Source organism: Lissotriton helveticus, chromosome 1_1 (genome assembly GCF_964261635.1).
Source record: "Lissotriton helveticus chromosome 1_1, aLisHel1.1, whole genome shotgun sequence".
Classification (NCBI taxonomy): Eukaryota; Metazoa; Chordata; class Amphibia; order Caudata; family Salamandridae; genus Lissotriton; species Lissotriton helveticus.
In genome coordinates this window covers 1,382,360,202-1,382,375,182 of record NC_136057.1, presented here as the reverse complement: position 1 = coordinate 1,382,375,182, position 14,981 = coordinate 1,382,360,202, and positions in this window count along the sequence as shown.

The following is a 14,981-nucleotide window of genomic DNA, read 5'->3' as shown; positions in this document are numbered from 1 at the left end:
GGCACCAGGTCAGGGGGGACACCCTGCACCTGGCCCTTAAACCTAGGGTCTAAACCCTCAAGTTGACCCGGGGTCAGAGGCGAGGACTCCCTCCCTCTGCACCCCTTTCCAGAGTACTGCCCACTCCCAACCGGAGTGGTACCCCTAGAAGCGACATGGGCCAGGACACTGATTACAGTGGTCCTGCCCTCCAGGTCAGACAACACCTGACCCTGGCTTCTCAACTCAGGGACCCAACCCTGCAGTTGAACACTTGCCTGGCGCACCAGGACTTCCTGGGGAGCACGCCTGCCCCCCCTGAGGGTGGCACATAACTCATGTGTCGTGCGACAGTCTGCCTGGCGCAGATCTCCCAACCCCTGTCCCTCTGACAGTGCGGGAAGATCCCCCAGGACAGAAGTGGTGTCCCCCTGGTCATTCACTGGGGACGCAGCCCTGCTGGCTGGCCCCTGACCCACTGGTTCTTCCACTGGGGACTCTTTCCCCCTCTCGCCCCTCTTTCTGGACTTCTGCACCCTCCCAACTGGAGCGGTACTGCCAGACACCAGAACTACTGGAGCTCTGCTTACAGAGCCTCCATGTTCTCTAGCCACTGGGGGATCCCCCTCAAAGGGTGACTCATCCGGACAGCCTAGGCTCCCCACCTGGTGTTCCCTTAAAGAACCATCCAGGCTCTGAGACTGAGGTTGGGCACTACCGGGACAAAACCCATTCTCACTCCTTCCCCTTAAGGACAGGACGTGAGGCCCTACACCCATCTCACTACTACAGGACCTAGCTGGGCTACTCTGCGCCACTTCCACCACTCTGGGCTGGAAGATACCTGAGCCACTCCCCACAGGATCACACCCCAATGCCTCTCCAGACCCTCTGGAATCCACCACAAGGTCTGCCTCCAATGTGAGCTCCCTGGGGCCAGAGAACTCACTCTCAAACAGGTGTTGGCATAGCTCTGGAAAACTGGGACTTAAAGTATGCTCTCCCACAATTGGTTTACACAGCCCCCTAGCAGGGTTAACCAAATTATCCTTCACCTCACCATCCAGCGCCTCACACACATACTCCACACCATTCTTCTGAGACTGGCCAGACAGTAGCGAACTGTCTCTGTCACACAACCCACACTCTTCTGGGCGGTCCTTACACTCACCCACCAGGACCTCAACCATGGGGGAATCCCTCCCACCACTAGGACCATGAACTCCTACGCCAGCTACCCTATTCCCTTCAGGGACGCTGCGCACTACTGGAGCTACCTCATGCCCTTGAACCTCCTGGTGTATGTTAACCCCCTCCAAGTCAGGTGCCATACCTCTAGGTGCGCGCGCTATGCTGTCTGCACTAGATACCTTAATGTTGCTGCCACCATCTGAGCTGGACTCCACCTCCAACTCAGCAAAGCTCAATCTCTGAGCTACACACATTTCTTGTTGCTGGGCTGAAGCCCTCCTGGCCTCACGCCCCTCGAGCTCCAAGTCAAGTTTCCTCATTCTTAAGTCATGCGCAAGCTCCATTTTCATTTCTTCCAGGGCTAACTTCCTAGATTCTAGCTCCAGTTGGCAATTCAATTTCAGCTCCGCCAACTTCATTTCATGATCTCGGGTTGCCTGTCTGTCCGCCAGCTCCTCTGGCGACAGACCTCGGCCAGAAACACTGCTACCCAATGGGGAGGTTGCACCCCTCCACTCTGGAGTCAGGGGTCCCTCCAGCTGCTGTTCTGCATCCTCAAATTCAAAATCCTTTCCAGGGGCATTCCTTGCCTTGACCCAGGCCCTCAGCGCCTTTTGGAACTGCTCCCTTCTGGAGAGTCCGGTCATGGAAATGTTCAAATTTTTGCAGAAGCTCTTGAGCTGTTTCCCGGTGTAGTTTTCTAGTTTCTCCCAATCACAGTCAATAGAAGAAATGGATGCTGCCCTTTCCATTTTCACTGACACAGGCATGACTTCAAAAACACATGGAGATCTCTTCTCGCAAATCATAAATCAACAAAAAATGTCTGTGGCTAAGATACTGGACTGTAATCACTATGCAATGGTCAGTAGCTAAGGTAAAACACTGCAAATGTAAATTCGCGAATCCTCACCGCTGCGTCCAATGTAGGAAGGGGGAGTCTCTGGTTGGCGCAGTGCAACACTGGCGACAATCAGGGCCTCTCTCTTCCTCGTCAGGGCTGAGGGTTACCTTCAAGACAACCTCTGCTTACCCTCTAGGTAGTGTGGCTTAAGCAGTCTTAGGCTAATCTCTGGGGCACATAGGGTTAAACATTTGCAATATTACACCATCACCACCAACCCACCACACAATGACACCAAACTGTATTTGTAAAAATATATGTTCTTTATATAGATTTCAAGCAGGCTTGTAAATACAGTCTTCAGACTTTCAATAGCGGTTCCAGTTTACTTAGTTTCACGTTGCCACAGTTCTTTCTTAGTAATAAGCAATCTTTTGGGCCTTCTGCCCAGGTTTCAGCAAGGTTCAGTGTCTTGTAGCGCCGCAATGCGCGTTCCGCTGTCTCCGCTCGCTTCCGAGAGGAGAATGGGCCCGGCCGGCCAAAGCTCACGCTTCCCGCGTGGGCCTCGCGGACCAGGAGCAGTGCGAGCCTCGGTTTCAGAGGCGGCTCGCGCTGTGAAGCAGGCAGCGCGGTGCGAGCTCAGGTCGTAGGACGCTCGCACCGCAAGGGCAAAGAACACAGTACCTTGAATCTCTCGCAGATCTTGGAGCGGACGGCTGTCCGGGGAGCTGTCCCACGTCGCGTTGTCTTCCTGGAGGGTGCGGCGGCCTGCGAGTCTCAGCGCAGGTCACAGGGCACCCGGGATGACGGTGCAGATGCGGGGCCGGGTTCTCCGGGGTCAGGTTCGCTCACACTGAAGGGGAAAGCTGCAGGCAGGCGGGGCTGAGGGGGGTGCGCTCCACGGAGCGCGGGGCACAATTCAGGCACGGCTCAGCAGCGAGTCACTTCCAGCTGCGGGGGCCAAGGGGGTCTCAGCGCCCAAGTCACGAGGGGCACAATCTTGGCAGTGCCGGTCTTTGCGGAGCAGCCTGTACCTCGGGGGTCACACAGGCGGCGATGCTCAGACCGGGCAGGTCCTCCCTTTCCGTTGCAAGGGCGGCTCAGCGCGGACAGTCACGGCGCTCGAACCAGCGCGGGGCTGATCCTTACTTTGCGGCTGGCACACGAACAGGCCACAGTCACGGTGGTCGGGGAAGGGGCACAGCTGCACAAATTGTCAGAGAGCGTGGCGGCAAGCACAGCGCTCTCAACTCTCCTTTCCTTGGCGCTGTAAAGACACACAGCACACGCCAGCAGCAGCTTTTCTTCAGAGGGGTAGCGCCCACTGTTCCTGGGGCGCTGGTCAGGGGGCAAGTTCACAGGCAAGCCCTTGGAGATCTTTCAGCAGAGTTTGGCACAAAGTTTCAATAAAGCAAAAGTCTCTTGTAGTCTTTTCTTTCCTCTCCTTTGGCAGCAAGGCACCAGACACAGGCCAGAGTCAGTACTCCTCCTTGTAGTCCTTCCAGGTCCTTCTCTTCGGGCAGAGCTTCTTCTGTAGCACAAACAGGATCTAATTTACAAGGAGCAGGGCTCCTTCTTTTATACCCAGTTTCTTTTGTTCTAGCAAGCCAGGGGGGCCTCTGCATAACTGCTCCAGTCTCTGAGCACTTGTTGTGGGTACTTCTGGCTTCTGCATTCAGTGTGAGGGCAGGCACATCAGCCGCTCCCCAGGGGGGCGGAGCCGGCATTGTGAAGACAGGGGCAGCTTGAGCACTTTGTTGACAAGCTTCGGTCCTTCCTGGGCCAGGTGCAGGCTGAGTCATCAGTCGCTCCCCAGGAGGGCGGAGCCAGCATTGTGGAGGCAGAGCACAGCCTGATGCATCATTCAGGGGAAACTCCCACCACCCACTAAGGTGTCATCTGGCTATTCACTACCTGTCAACTCCCAGCCCTGTCACTCACACACACCAGACAGTCAGATCCACATCCAAGCAGAGGCGGGCTGAAATGGTTAGGCCAGCAAATGCTAACTTTCTAAAAGTAGCATTTGCAAACACAGGATATTAAAATAAACTTTACTAAAAGAAGTATTTTATTATTCTGAGTTCAGGCATACTAAACATTAATTTCTACCATGTCCCCTGAGCCTGCTGGGATTATAGAGTGTAATAATTCCAGCAGCCCATCTGGCCTAGAAGGGAACTGGTAGCCTTACAATAGTGAAAAACGAATTTGGCAGTAATTCACTATTAGAACATGCCACACACATCAGGGCATGTTCTACCTTACACTACAATGCACCCTGCCCTCAGGCCTACCATAGGGGTGACTAATATGAAGTTAAGGGAAGGTTCAGGGGCTGGCAAGTGTGTGCACTTGCCCAGCTAGCATGACAGTACCAGACTGCACGCAGGTTCTGCAATGGCAGACACCAGACACATTTTAAGGCTGCTTCTGTGGGTGGCGCAACCAGCGCTGCAGGCCCACTAGCAGTGTTGGCATTCACAAGCCCTGGCACTCCTGGTGCACTTTACTAGGGACTAACAGTAAATCCAATGAACCAATCATGGACATCAATCACATGTACACTTTACAACAGGGAGAGCATATGCACTTTGGCACTGGTCAGCAGTGGCAAAGTGCCCAGAGTCATTAAACCAACAAAAACAGGTCAGAGAGAGTATTGGAGGAAGGCAAAAAGTTTAGGGATGACCCTGCCAAGAGGCCCAGGTCCAACAATAGTAGAACAGTCCATTCAGTCTCAAGCCAGCCCGGTTATATGTTAACCAGGTATTACAATTCATATGAAGGACATGACCTTCCAAAAAGAGGTAGCCCACACCAACAAAGGCAGAGGACAAGAACAGAGAGAAAGAGACAGAGTTGCAAACTACCTCTTCACATCTCCCTTTGCTGCAGCAAGGCACATACCCAATTCTAATGCTAATAAATGTCCTAGTGCGCACGCCCACCACCTAATCTATATATTAACAGGTGCATTACGCCTGGGTCTCACCCATACACAGACGAGAGGTACACCATGTAAGCTGAAGCTATGAAGACAGCCACTACTTCCCCCAATCGATCAAAAAGCTTACCATCTCTTGGGAAACAGCATAGCCCCGCTGGTCTAACACCAGAATCCAAGATACAGACAAGGGAACGTCCATATCCCTGAACCACAAAAAGATGCACCATTTACATTAACAATAACTGCAAGAGGACAGGAAACGCTGACACCAAGTCGGGTGGGAAAGATATAATATGAAACTTAGGACACAACTAAAATTTCGTCCACAGAATGCAGGACCAAAGAAGCAGGTGTATATTCAAAATGACTACTAAACAAACCCAATAACAGGGCAAAGCCTTGTCAGGAATAACGAAAAACATCTCTGTGAAGAAGCAGGAGATCCACTTCAATGTAGCCATCAGCAGCTGGAGTCCCTTGCCTTGCAACTCTAACTGACAGCCGATAGACAAAAAGTACCATTCAGAAAATAGATTCCAAAGAACGAGGACCGATCCCCAGGCCAAAGGCCCCCTCAACCCAAATAGACAGTGTCAGTTTAGGGAACCTCCTTCTTATCGAGCACAGATCTTTCATGAGGCGGCATTAGCACCATCTAACAGAAGGAGCTGAGGAGGACAAGCGAGTCGGTCTTCCAAGGTGTTCTGGAAAAGCACAGTCGGGATCATAATGCGTGCCCTGGATTTCTCCCAATATTTCGGCCTCTTAGTTGTACCAAAAGCGAGGTAGTGATAACTCTGGGGTCCAGGGGCAGTGGAATTAATGGGGATTACAAGTGGAAGCCGGGGGATCCCAGAGAAATGAAGACTACACTGGGGAGTTGGTAATTCTGGAATATTTCTTGGGTAATTCTTCATTTTATACAGAAATGTAATGCACAGGTTTCAGTAGCAAAATCTCCTGATTCTTATTATGTCCATGGTAGACCTCCAGACCTTGTAATTCCAATGGGCCCAGCAAGTACTATGACAGGCATTGGAATTATCTCATGACTCAAAGAATGAAGCTCTTTCATGTGAGGCTAACATCCACTGAATGAGTGTGTGCCACAAGTTGTGAAATTAAAGAGAAGTAAGACTGTGTTGAAATGATGCACTGAATTAATGAATGAAATAAAGGCGTTATTGGCTGGGGAGCACGGAAGGACACATCTACCATCTCCAGTGTCCTTCCTTCACCTGCTCCAAGGACTACTTTAAATTAAACACAAACATTCCAGGAATGATTGCTAGTCAAGCATTCCTGGTAACTAAGCAACACAAAGGATTGTGCGCCAAGATGTGTGAACCTCAAGCAATGAGTAACAGTCAAGGTCTCTTACTTTCTTACTTGACCTGAGCATCTACCATGTAGCACCAGAGCTGGCCTGGCCTTTCGGGCTATCTCACATACACAAAAAATGCCATTGGCTACTCATACAAGGTAGCATAAGTTATGTCCTTAATTCACCTTGCTAGTATCCACAGCTATTTGGATAGGTTACCTTACCCACAGTTTGTCGTGGCATGCTTCATCATTTATAACCTATCCAAGCCAAGGTAGGTAAATACAACCTTGCTAGACTCAACCAGTCCTGAGAGCTCTTCCGTCCTTATGAGTTGTAACTGGATATAAGCAGAGATCCAGATATACTCTAAAAATACTTTAAAAAAAACACCTTTATGCAAAGGATACTCTAGATGTCTAATGAAAATTAATGGTTCATCCATCCAATGCGTCTTGTTGTTTCGGCCGATTAATTTGCCTCTGATGGTGTTGATGACCTTCATCTGGGCACCTAACATCCCTGTAACATTCATATTATGCCAATTATGAGCCATATGGCTCTCATGCCTGAGCCTTGCATGTTACCCTTTTTTGAGGTTGGTAGTTCTTACTTTTCGTGACGGGGGCACCACCCTATAATCACTCTTTGTTCAAGGGAACAGTGCCGCTTGATCACGCACAGCTCCCCTTCTCCAACAAGCTCTTTTTTTGTTCCAGTTTTGACCCCATGACCAAAAAACGCCCCACACCCTGGCCATTTCAAGCTATCTCGTCTGGCAGTGCCAGAATGCCAGAAAGGCTAGTCCAACACTGAAGAGCACCAAACATGTAGGCAACAGATTAGGCACTGTGCAAATCCAGGAGCCGGGGCCAACAATACCTTGAACTTTGCATGGCTCAAACTAAATGCTTGTTTTTGACTCAAATCAAGGTCCTTCTGAAAAAGGGGCTTGAAATGAGGGACATTGGAGCCCTCTCTTTCCTCTGACTAAATGCAGCTGGCGGTGAAAAAAAAGACGCAGAACCCTCATAAATGTAGGCAAGCTAATGTAACTCAGAATAGACATAAATCACATTTGAAATGTGGTTTTCCTCTTCCACTATAATTGCAGCTAAAAATAAATGTAGTAAGTGAATTATGTATAGCGACTGTGCCATGCTGAACTTCACGTAGCCAGTCACCTGCGAGCTCCATGACCCCTCTGTGATCCCATTGTCTTGCAGATCTATTGTTCGCCTCTATGGAATGGGAAGGCTCTTTGTGAAATAGGTTTGGTTCCCCTGCACAGTAACATTTAGAGCATGTAGTTTGTTCTAAATGCTACTTCAGATTTAACTTTGCACCAGTGTAGATTGCTTGGCCTCTTTACATTCATTTTGCAAACGTTAACTCTCTTTTGTGCTCTTGCCTCCCTAGAAGCTAAAGAACCCACAGTTTGTGCAACCTATCTATATACAGTAATATTTCTCAAACATTGCTGGATTCATCTACAGGCTGAACTAATTTAGTCCCTAAAAGACAGACTGGAATTTCAACATTGCAGGGTAGAAACAGAGGTGGGAAGAGACAACATCCTGTGGCTGAACTGCAAATTGGTTGTTTGTCAATCCTAGGTTCAAATTTGTGTGCCCCCCTACTTGGCCAATTGCCTTAACTGCTAATTTTTGGGGCTTGTAAAGTGTTTTGGTAAAGAGTGCACACTAAGCAAACAAAAATGTTATTCTTATATGGTTTGCTGGACTGTAAGATTTCTATACAGAATTATAATAATGTTTAACAATATATAGGGTCTCTTGGGTCGATCACAACATCATCAGCATATTATTTATTAACTGTCTAAGCTCAGGTTTATAAATTATGAATATTAATACACATCACTCAATGCAGTAAGGTAGTCGAAAGTAGTGGAGTGCAGGTCTAGTGGCTTGAATAATCTACTCTACCTAACTGTAATGCACTTAACCCAGAAGCTGATTACAAAATGTGTGATCCTATGCAAATATTTTATTTCATCGTGTCATAATCAAATATGAGAGCACTTTTGAATATGTGAGTTCAGCATGCCCGCTGTTCAAAAGCTATTTTGTTTGATTTAATAGATGAAACTTTTGCAAACATTTAGCCCACATAATGGATACACGTGACCCATCACTTTGCTTCTTGTATCATCAACAGCATTGCCATCAGGGCGGGGGCAGGAATTTTTCTAAGTTTATGTTTGAAAACTCTCATTTTTAACAGATATATTACTAGAGCACGATATGTTAGTGCAGTCATTTACAGACAGCACATTTCCTTCGACATGGCCATAAACTTTCCCACTGACATGCAGTTTTTGTGATAAAACTATATAGCGTTCAAACGATAATGTGGAAATTGGGTTTCAGAAAATATTTATTATTTGCACATCACAAAGTAAAGTATTCTGATTTGTTTCGATCCTATTAAAATATTTGTTTCCATCACACATCAGAATTTTTAAAAGGTGGTTTCCCAACTACTGAAATACATTTTCATTTATGAGCTATTTCAATGTGTGCTAGAAAAAAATTGAAATTCTATAGCCCTTCGTTGCACACAGCAGGATTGTCAGACAGTTCACTTTACTATTCTTTCTGTGACTGCAAAGTTAGAAGCTTTTGTAAACAAGATCTCCATAATAATAAAATAAGGAATAATTTGTAAGGAGACATAAGCCGACATTTGACCTCTGTCTTTGAATGATCGTAAATTTAACAAGATTTAAAGGCATCTTTATTGCTCTTTTACTTTTTAAATTAAAAGAACACCTTGTTCTTTGTCAGCTAGTCTCTCATCAGATCAGGCTAGTATTCTCTAAAAATAGCTTGCCCTGATAACTTGTGAATTCATAGAAAGTAGATTTCCCAAGGCCTGAAGTGAAACACATACAAATGTCAAGAAGATAATGAAGTCTTTTCAAATTTGAACGTGCTTTATCATATTTTTGCATTTCAGCTATTGAATAATTTATATGATGATTCTTTTTTGGCTTGGCTCCTAAGCATGTGCCAGGCCCCTTGTGTTGGACCCGTCTATCTATATCAATATTCACAGCCTCTTTGGATGTCTCATTTGTTCGGTTCATTAGTAGCAGCCATGCCGCAAGCCGCACATTTTTCCGCCCAAGCATTTCCTTTTACTAATCATTGTTTTTGGTTGTGTACTTCACTTGGTTCAACTGAAATGAAGAAGGCCACTACTCCCAGAATACACCTATCAGTTATTTGAAAGCAAAGCTAATGAGATATGGTGTCATGGTCCATCTGACAATCATACATCACTTTTTATCCTATCTTTCCGCTATTTTACTAGTCGTGTTCTGGCTTAAATCTTTATGTTCTCTTTCTCCCTTTGTCCACACCTACACCACACACCTACCTTCCCATCTCTTCTCTTTTTTTTAAAATATGTTTTTATTTCAAGTTTTTACAATAAGACATGCATAACATGAACATGCCAGCTGTGTAACAATCCAGCATTACCCCACATATGCAGTTCACAATACCCGTGGATCCTTGATCACATGTTCTGGGGGGGTTCCAGTATAATTTGCAAGGCAATAGGTTCCACAATTGAGAGTTAGAGCTATTGCCATTGTAAATGACCATGGGGCATATGTGTAAGCAACTATCTCCACAGGAATGTAACTTTTTGTTATTACTTATTTACAAGGCAGCGTTACGTCACTTAACTTGGTTTAACGCTGCCTTGTAAATAAGGCCCCCTTTTAAGCTTTGCTTAGCGTGAAAGGGGTGGACTGTGGGTGTCGCAGTAAGCATTTTACCGCAACACCTATTGAATTTGAAGCTGCCCCCTATTTACAAGGGCAGCATAAATGGGAGGCAGTGCCAAAATTAAGACCAGGGAAAACCTGGTCTTAACTTGGCGAAACGAGGAGAAATGCTTTATTTCTCTTCATTTTTGCTTTTTCCATGTGTGACGCCTTGTACAGCACACATGGAAAAAGCAAAATGCCTTGGACTGTTTATGTGTAGGGAGGTGACCCTTCCTGCACATAACTATCCTTATAAAAAATGACATCTTGTATCTTCCATGTGTGCTGCATTAAGCAGCACACATAGAAGTGATAAAATGGCATTTAAAGATTGTTTATGTGCAGGAAGGGACACCTTCCTACACATAAACAATCTTCTCCTGCACGCAGACACCCCTGCACTGCGTTGGCGCTACATTGCTAAGTGTAGCACAAGCGTAGGGGGACACGCAAGGCTGCACCATATCCTTGTAAATATGGTGCAGCCTTGCATTTCTGAAGTGGAGGAGTGAGGCATTAATAACGCCTCACTTCAACACTTTTGTTTGCAAATATCCCCCAATGTCTTTTATCTATGTGTTTGGTTTGTAGTGGATTGGATGTATGAGGTTTGGAGGGAAGTTATGGGGGTTGAGTTGAAATTGTTAGTTGTAGAATTGTGTGGGGTGGAATTGTGTGGTGTGTAATGTATTTGTGGAACTTATTTGGCATGTTGTGCAGTGGAATTATGTAGGTAGCAATTATGTGATATTGAGTGCACTGGAATTATGTGGAGTGGGATTGTGTGTCATGGTGTGAAATTACATGAAATGGTATTTTGTGTTTGGAGTGGTAAGTAGTGTAGTTTAATTATGTGGTGTGCTGTTTTTGTGGCATGATGTAGAATCTTGTGGTGTTGATTGGATGCATGTAGTGCGTTACGTAATTGTAATGGTAGCCTTTTCTGGCTATTTTCAGTTGAGCACATCAGTCACATCAGACCCTGCTTGCAGGTTAGGCCGCTCCCCACGCCGCTGCCTTGCTGCTGATGCTTTGTAAGTTCGCCGCTCCCCTCTGCCCTACCTCTTTTGCCTGCGCTTGTGACTGTTGATTGTCTTTCCCTGACTAAAACTGCATTTGTATTGCCTCGTCTCCATTCTGCATAGTTATTGCCTTTCTGTATTTCTCTTTCCCAGTTTACATCCTGTATAGTTTTTTCCTTCCTCTCTGCTTTTGAGGTTCTGTAATTCTCGAGTCTGACTCCATTTTGTTCTGTGCCACCATTTTGTGTTGCCCTCACGTAGGACTGTGAAGGTAGCCTGGCGAATAAAGTGGCCTGGCCTTCTTAGTTCATGTATACATTAACTAAGGTTTCTTTTTGACTCTGAAATGAACTGTAAGTAACTGACCTCTTCACCTGAAACTGACCTCGCAAAGCCAATTTCCCTGATCGATCTTTGTCTGAGATTGCCAATCAATGTTCAGGACATCGTTAACTTTTAGTTTCCTTGCACATGCCTTATCTTGTTCATCATCTGTTACTGTTTCTTTTTATGTTTCTTTATTACATGGGTTATGCTTTCAATTATAGGTTTGTCCGGCTTTTGGAGGTTGAATTTGGGACATTCTTAATGATTAACTTTTGGGTTGGGATACTGTACATGTAATCATGCCATGCCCTGCAGTGCCATCTAAATCAGATTAACCTTTGTGAACTATGTAATTATAATGTTTTGCCCATATCCTGCTAAAACCCCAAAGGCTACTCACCTGCTGACCCTCCAGATTTTCCATTTGTTTAGGAATGTAATTGGTACAAATCCCGTACATGCCTGGGGCAGGATAAAGAGTATATAAGACGTGAAGTAAGACCATTCTAGCAGACTGCCTCATTCAGTTGCTAAGGCTTCTGTGTGACGTAGTCTCACTCATTTGAGGTTAATAAAAATGTACTTTTATATTTCAGCTTCTGTGTCAAGTTCTTCTTTGTGAGTTTAAAAGGACTAAGTATCAGTGGAACCCCTGAGAAGTGGATTTTTGATTTCTACAAATGGCGCCCAACGTCGGGCCTCATCAGAGAAGTGGCTATCTGAGGGAGTGATCTTGTCAGAAGACCGAAATCTACTGAGGAGGACAGGACAGGACTCTACTAAGGAGGTACTCTGTGCACGGAGGTTCTGGGGATTCTTTGTCTCTGCAGCCCAGTATATTTCTGATCTTCCTGATTTTGATCCTCCACATGATGTCACTCCTGACTGAGAACCTTTTTGGCGTGAGCATTTTAAAAAAAGACCGTTAGGTCATTTAGAACTTGGCAGTTAGAATTTGGACAACCATTTGTTTGGTATAGCTTTGGAATTTTGGAATTTGTGTTGGCCAACTTTGGATTTGTAAAGGTTTGTATATGCGAATTGCAATTTGTGTAGGCAGGTAATGAGGAGATTTTTCTCTATTTGGTTTTGTTGAATGGTGCACGTACGAAGAGTACTTTAAGCACTACTTGGGGTATAATATTGTATATTCTGCAATAATTTTGGCATGCCTGTTTCAAACTCACATCAAAGAATGTGTTGCTTTTTTGGAAGGTACCATAGTGAGATGTGAATTAAATTAGCCGGCTCCCTTAGAGGAAATACCTAAATAGGTTAAGGTATAAAAACATATTTCTTCCTTGGTGATTTTGTATCCCCAGGGAATTAAAATATGGACATAATACAAACAAGGATCCTTTGTTCTGTGTAATTTTATGAATGGAGATATGCAGGGCGATTTTTGGTGTTCTGCCAGCCAAAGCTAGTGAATTGAGTGTATTTTTGCTTCTTGGACATACAGCAGTCTGTTGGACTGTTTTTGTAGTCTTTTGGAACATTATTGAGAAGCGTTTCTTGTAAATATGACTTACAACTAGTATTTACAAATGGTTTGGTTTAAGTACAGTCTGTGGGCTGTCCTTTGTTTCCGTTTTGAGTGTTGATCTGTGGGTTAAATGTGTGTTTAAATGTTTATGTGATTTTCCCATTAGTGCAACTTCTGTACGTGAATAGCGATGGCGCTATTTATGAAATGTTGTTGTTAAGTGCGCTGTATTGTGCGTCCTGAGTGTTTTCACCCCTTTTTGTATATGTCTGATAATGTGCTCAATATGTGTTTGTGGTCTTTCTTGTTGTCTTTAGTCTGTTATGCAAAATGTTAGTTAATTAATATTAATTAGAAATGAAATAAAATTCAGAAATGAACCATATTATATGCTACAATAGCTATATGTTGTTATTTCATTTATAGAGTAGCAATTGCGCACATGTACAAAACTGTTCAATGCTTAAAGAAAATAATAAGTTAGAATTCACATTCACTAGGAATGAAAGGCCTCAAAAGGGAAATTGTGTGTTTTGTAGCTGTTTTAAATAAGACTGCCACCGTGCCCACGTTTTCAACACTAAGAAACAGCTGTTGCTGCTGCTAAGTAAGCAACATGAAGCAATTACGAATAGACAGGAATGTTTACTCAGTAAGGACTTTCCCAGTTAAACAAGGGTGAACCTTTGCATTTCAGAATGCTGTTTTGAAAAAGGTTACAAAAATAAGGTTCATTATTTTGTATCACAGGAAGACATTTCAAGTGCGGTTTTCTTCTCTGTAAGTATTTTCTGTAAGCATATTCTCGGTTTTAATGTTAAAATAATTGTCCTTTTAAAAAAAAAAGTGGCGCAAACATTTGCCATGTTTTAAATTAGGCTTCTGTGCTTAGGCTTGTGAATGAATGCGTCTAAAAATGATAGGCAAGAGTTATGCAGCTTGCTTTTCATGTGGAATTATCAAAAATGATTGGTTTTATTGAAGAAGAAGGAATTATTATTAATTATGAAAAATATATATTTAAAAAATAATAATAAGTGCTTCTAAAATCGTTTTTTAATATTTATGAAGCTTACTACTCATACTATGACCTCCTAGTATGAAAATTTAATTTAAGTTGTTATGAACAGCAAAAATGAGAACATTTGCACATGGAATTTCACTTGGCGCAGGCGTAAAAAACTCATTTTTCTAAGGATTTACATGAGAGATGTCCAATGTCCAATCTCTGCAATGTGTAAAGAACATTCTGAGGATGATTAATATGTAACACAATCATAGGATATACATTTTTAAGTGCCCCAAATACCAAAGTCGAAAATGGGTAAAATAGACTATTTAAACAGTATTCTTGCCATTTAGAGTAGCTTTTAAGGTGCCTTAAGCTTCAGTAAATGCATACATTTAGGTATAATACAAGTTTCCAGGCTGTTCTTATTTGGGGTTGCTTTTAATGACTCAGTGAGCCAATGTGCCCGGTGCAGAGGTTTGAGTTTGATATCAGGGTTGAAGGTTCTAACTCTAGCTAGACCTACTGAGACGTTCATCCATTTAAGGTTGATGAAATCAGTACCATTGCATGAGGTGGTAACAAGCATTTGTTCTAAAGCTGGTATGTTGTGTTGTTGTGCTCTGCGAATTCTTCACAGTAAATGTTTTAATAATCTAAGAATAAATAAATTGTGGCCCCTAAAAGGAGTTATATATATAACATGTGTTTTTAAATAGGGTTGATTATTGCAGGTTGTAAAGAGTTAGGAAGGCTTTTTGTCTTTGTCAACTTTAGAGTGAGGAAGAGAGAAGGGGGTTGAGGAGCGTGGAGCTCGCAAGGCAGATTTTGACCTTAAAGTCTGTACGGTGGGGGTTTAGCAGTAAGTGGAAACAGATGTTCTGCTGAGGTGTTATTCTTTGCTCTTGAAGGACTGTGTGAGGCTTTCACGTCGACATCTGCATCCTATTAAATTAGGGCTTTGTCTCCAAGAAGTGCAATCCTGACCGGCCTTCCAAGAAGAAAAAAAAAGGCAGGGCCTCAATGGGGGTTGGCGCACGGGACACACAG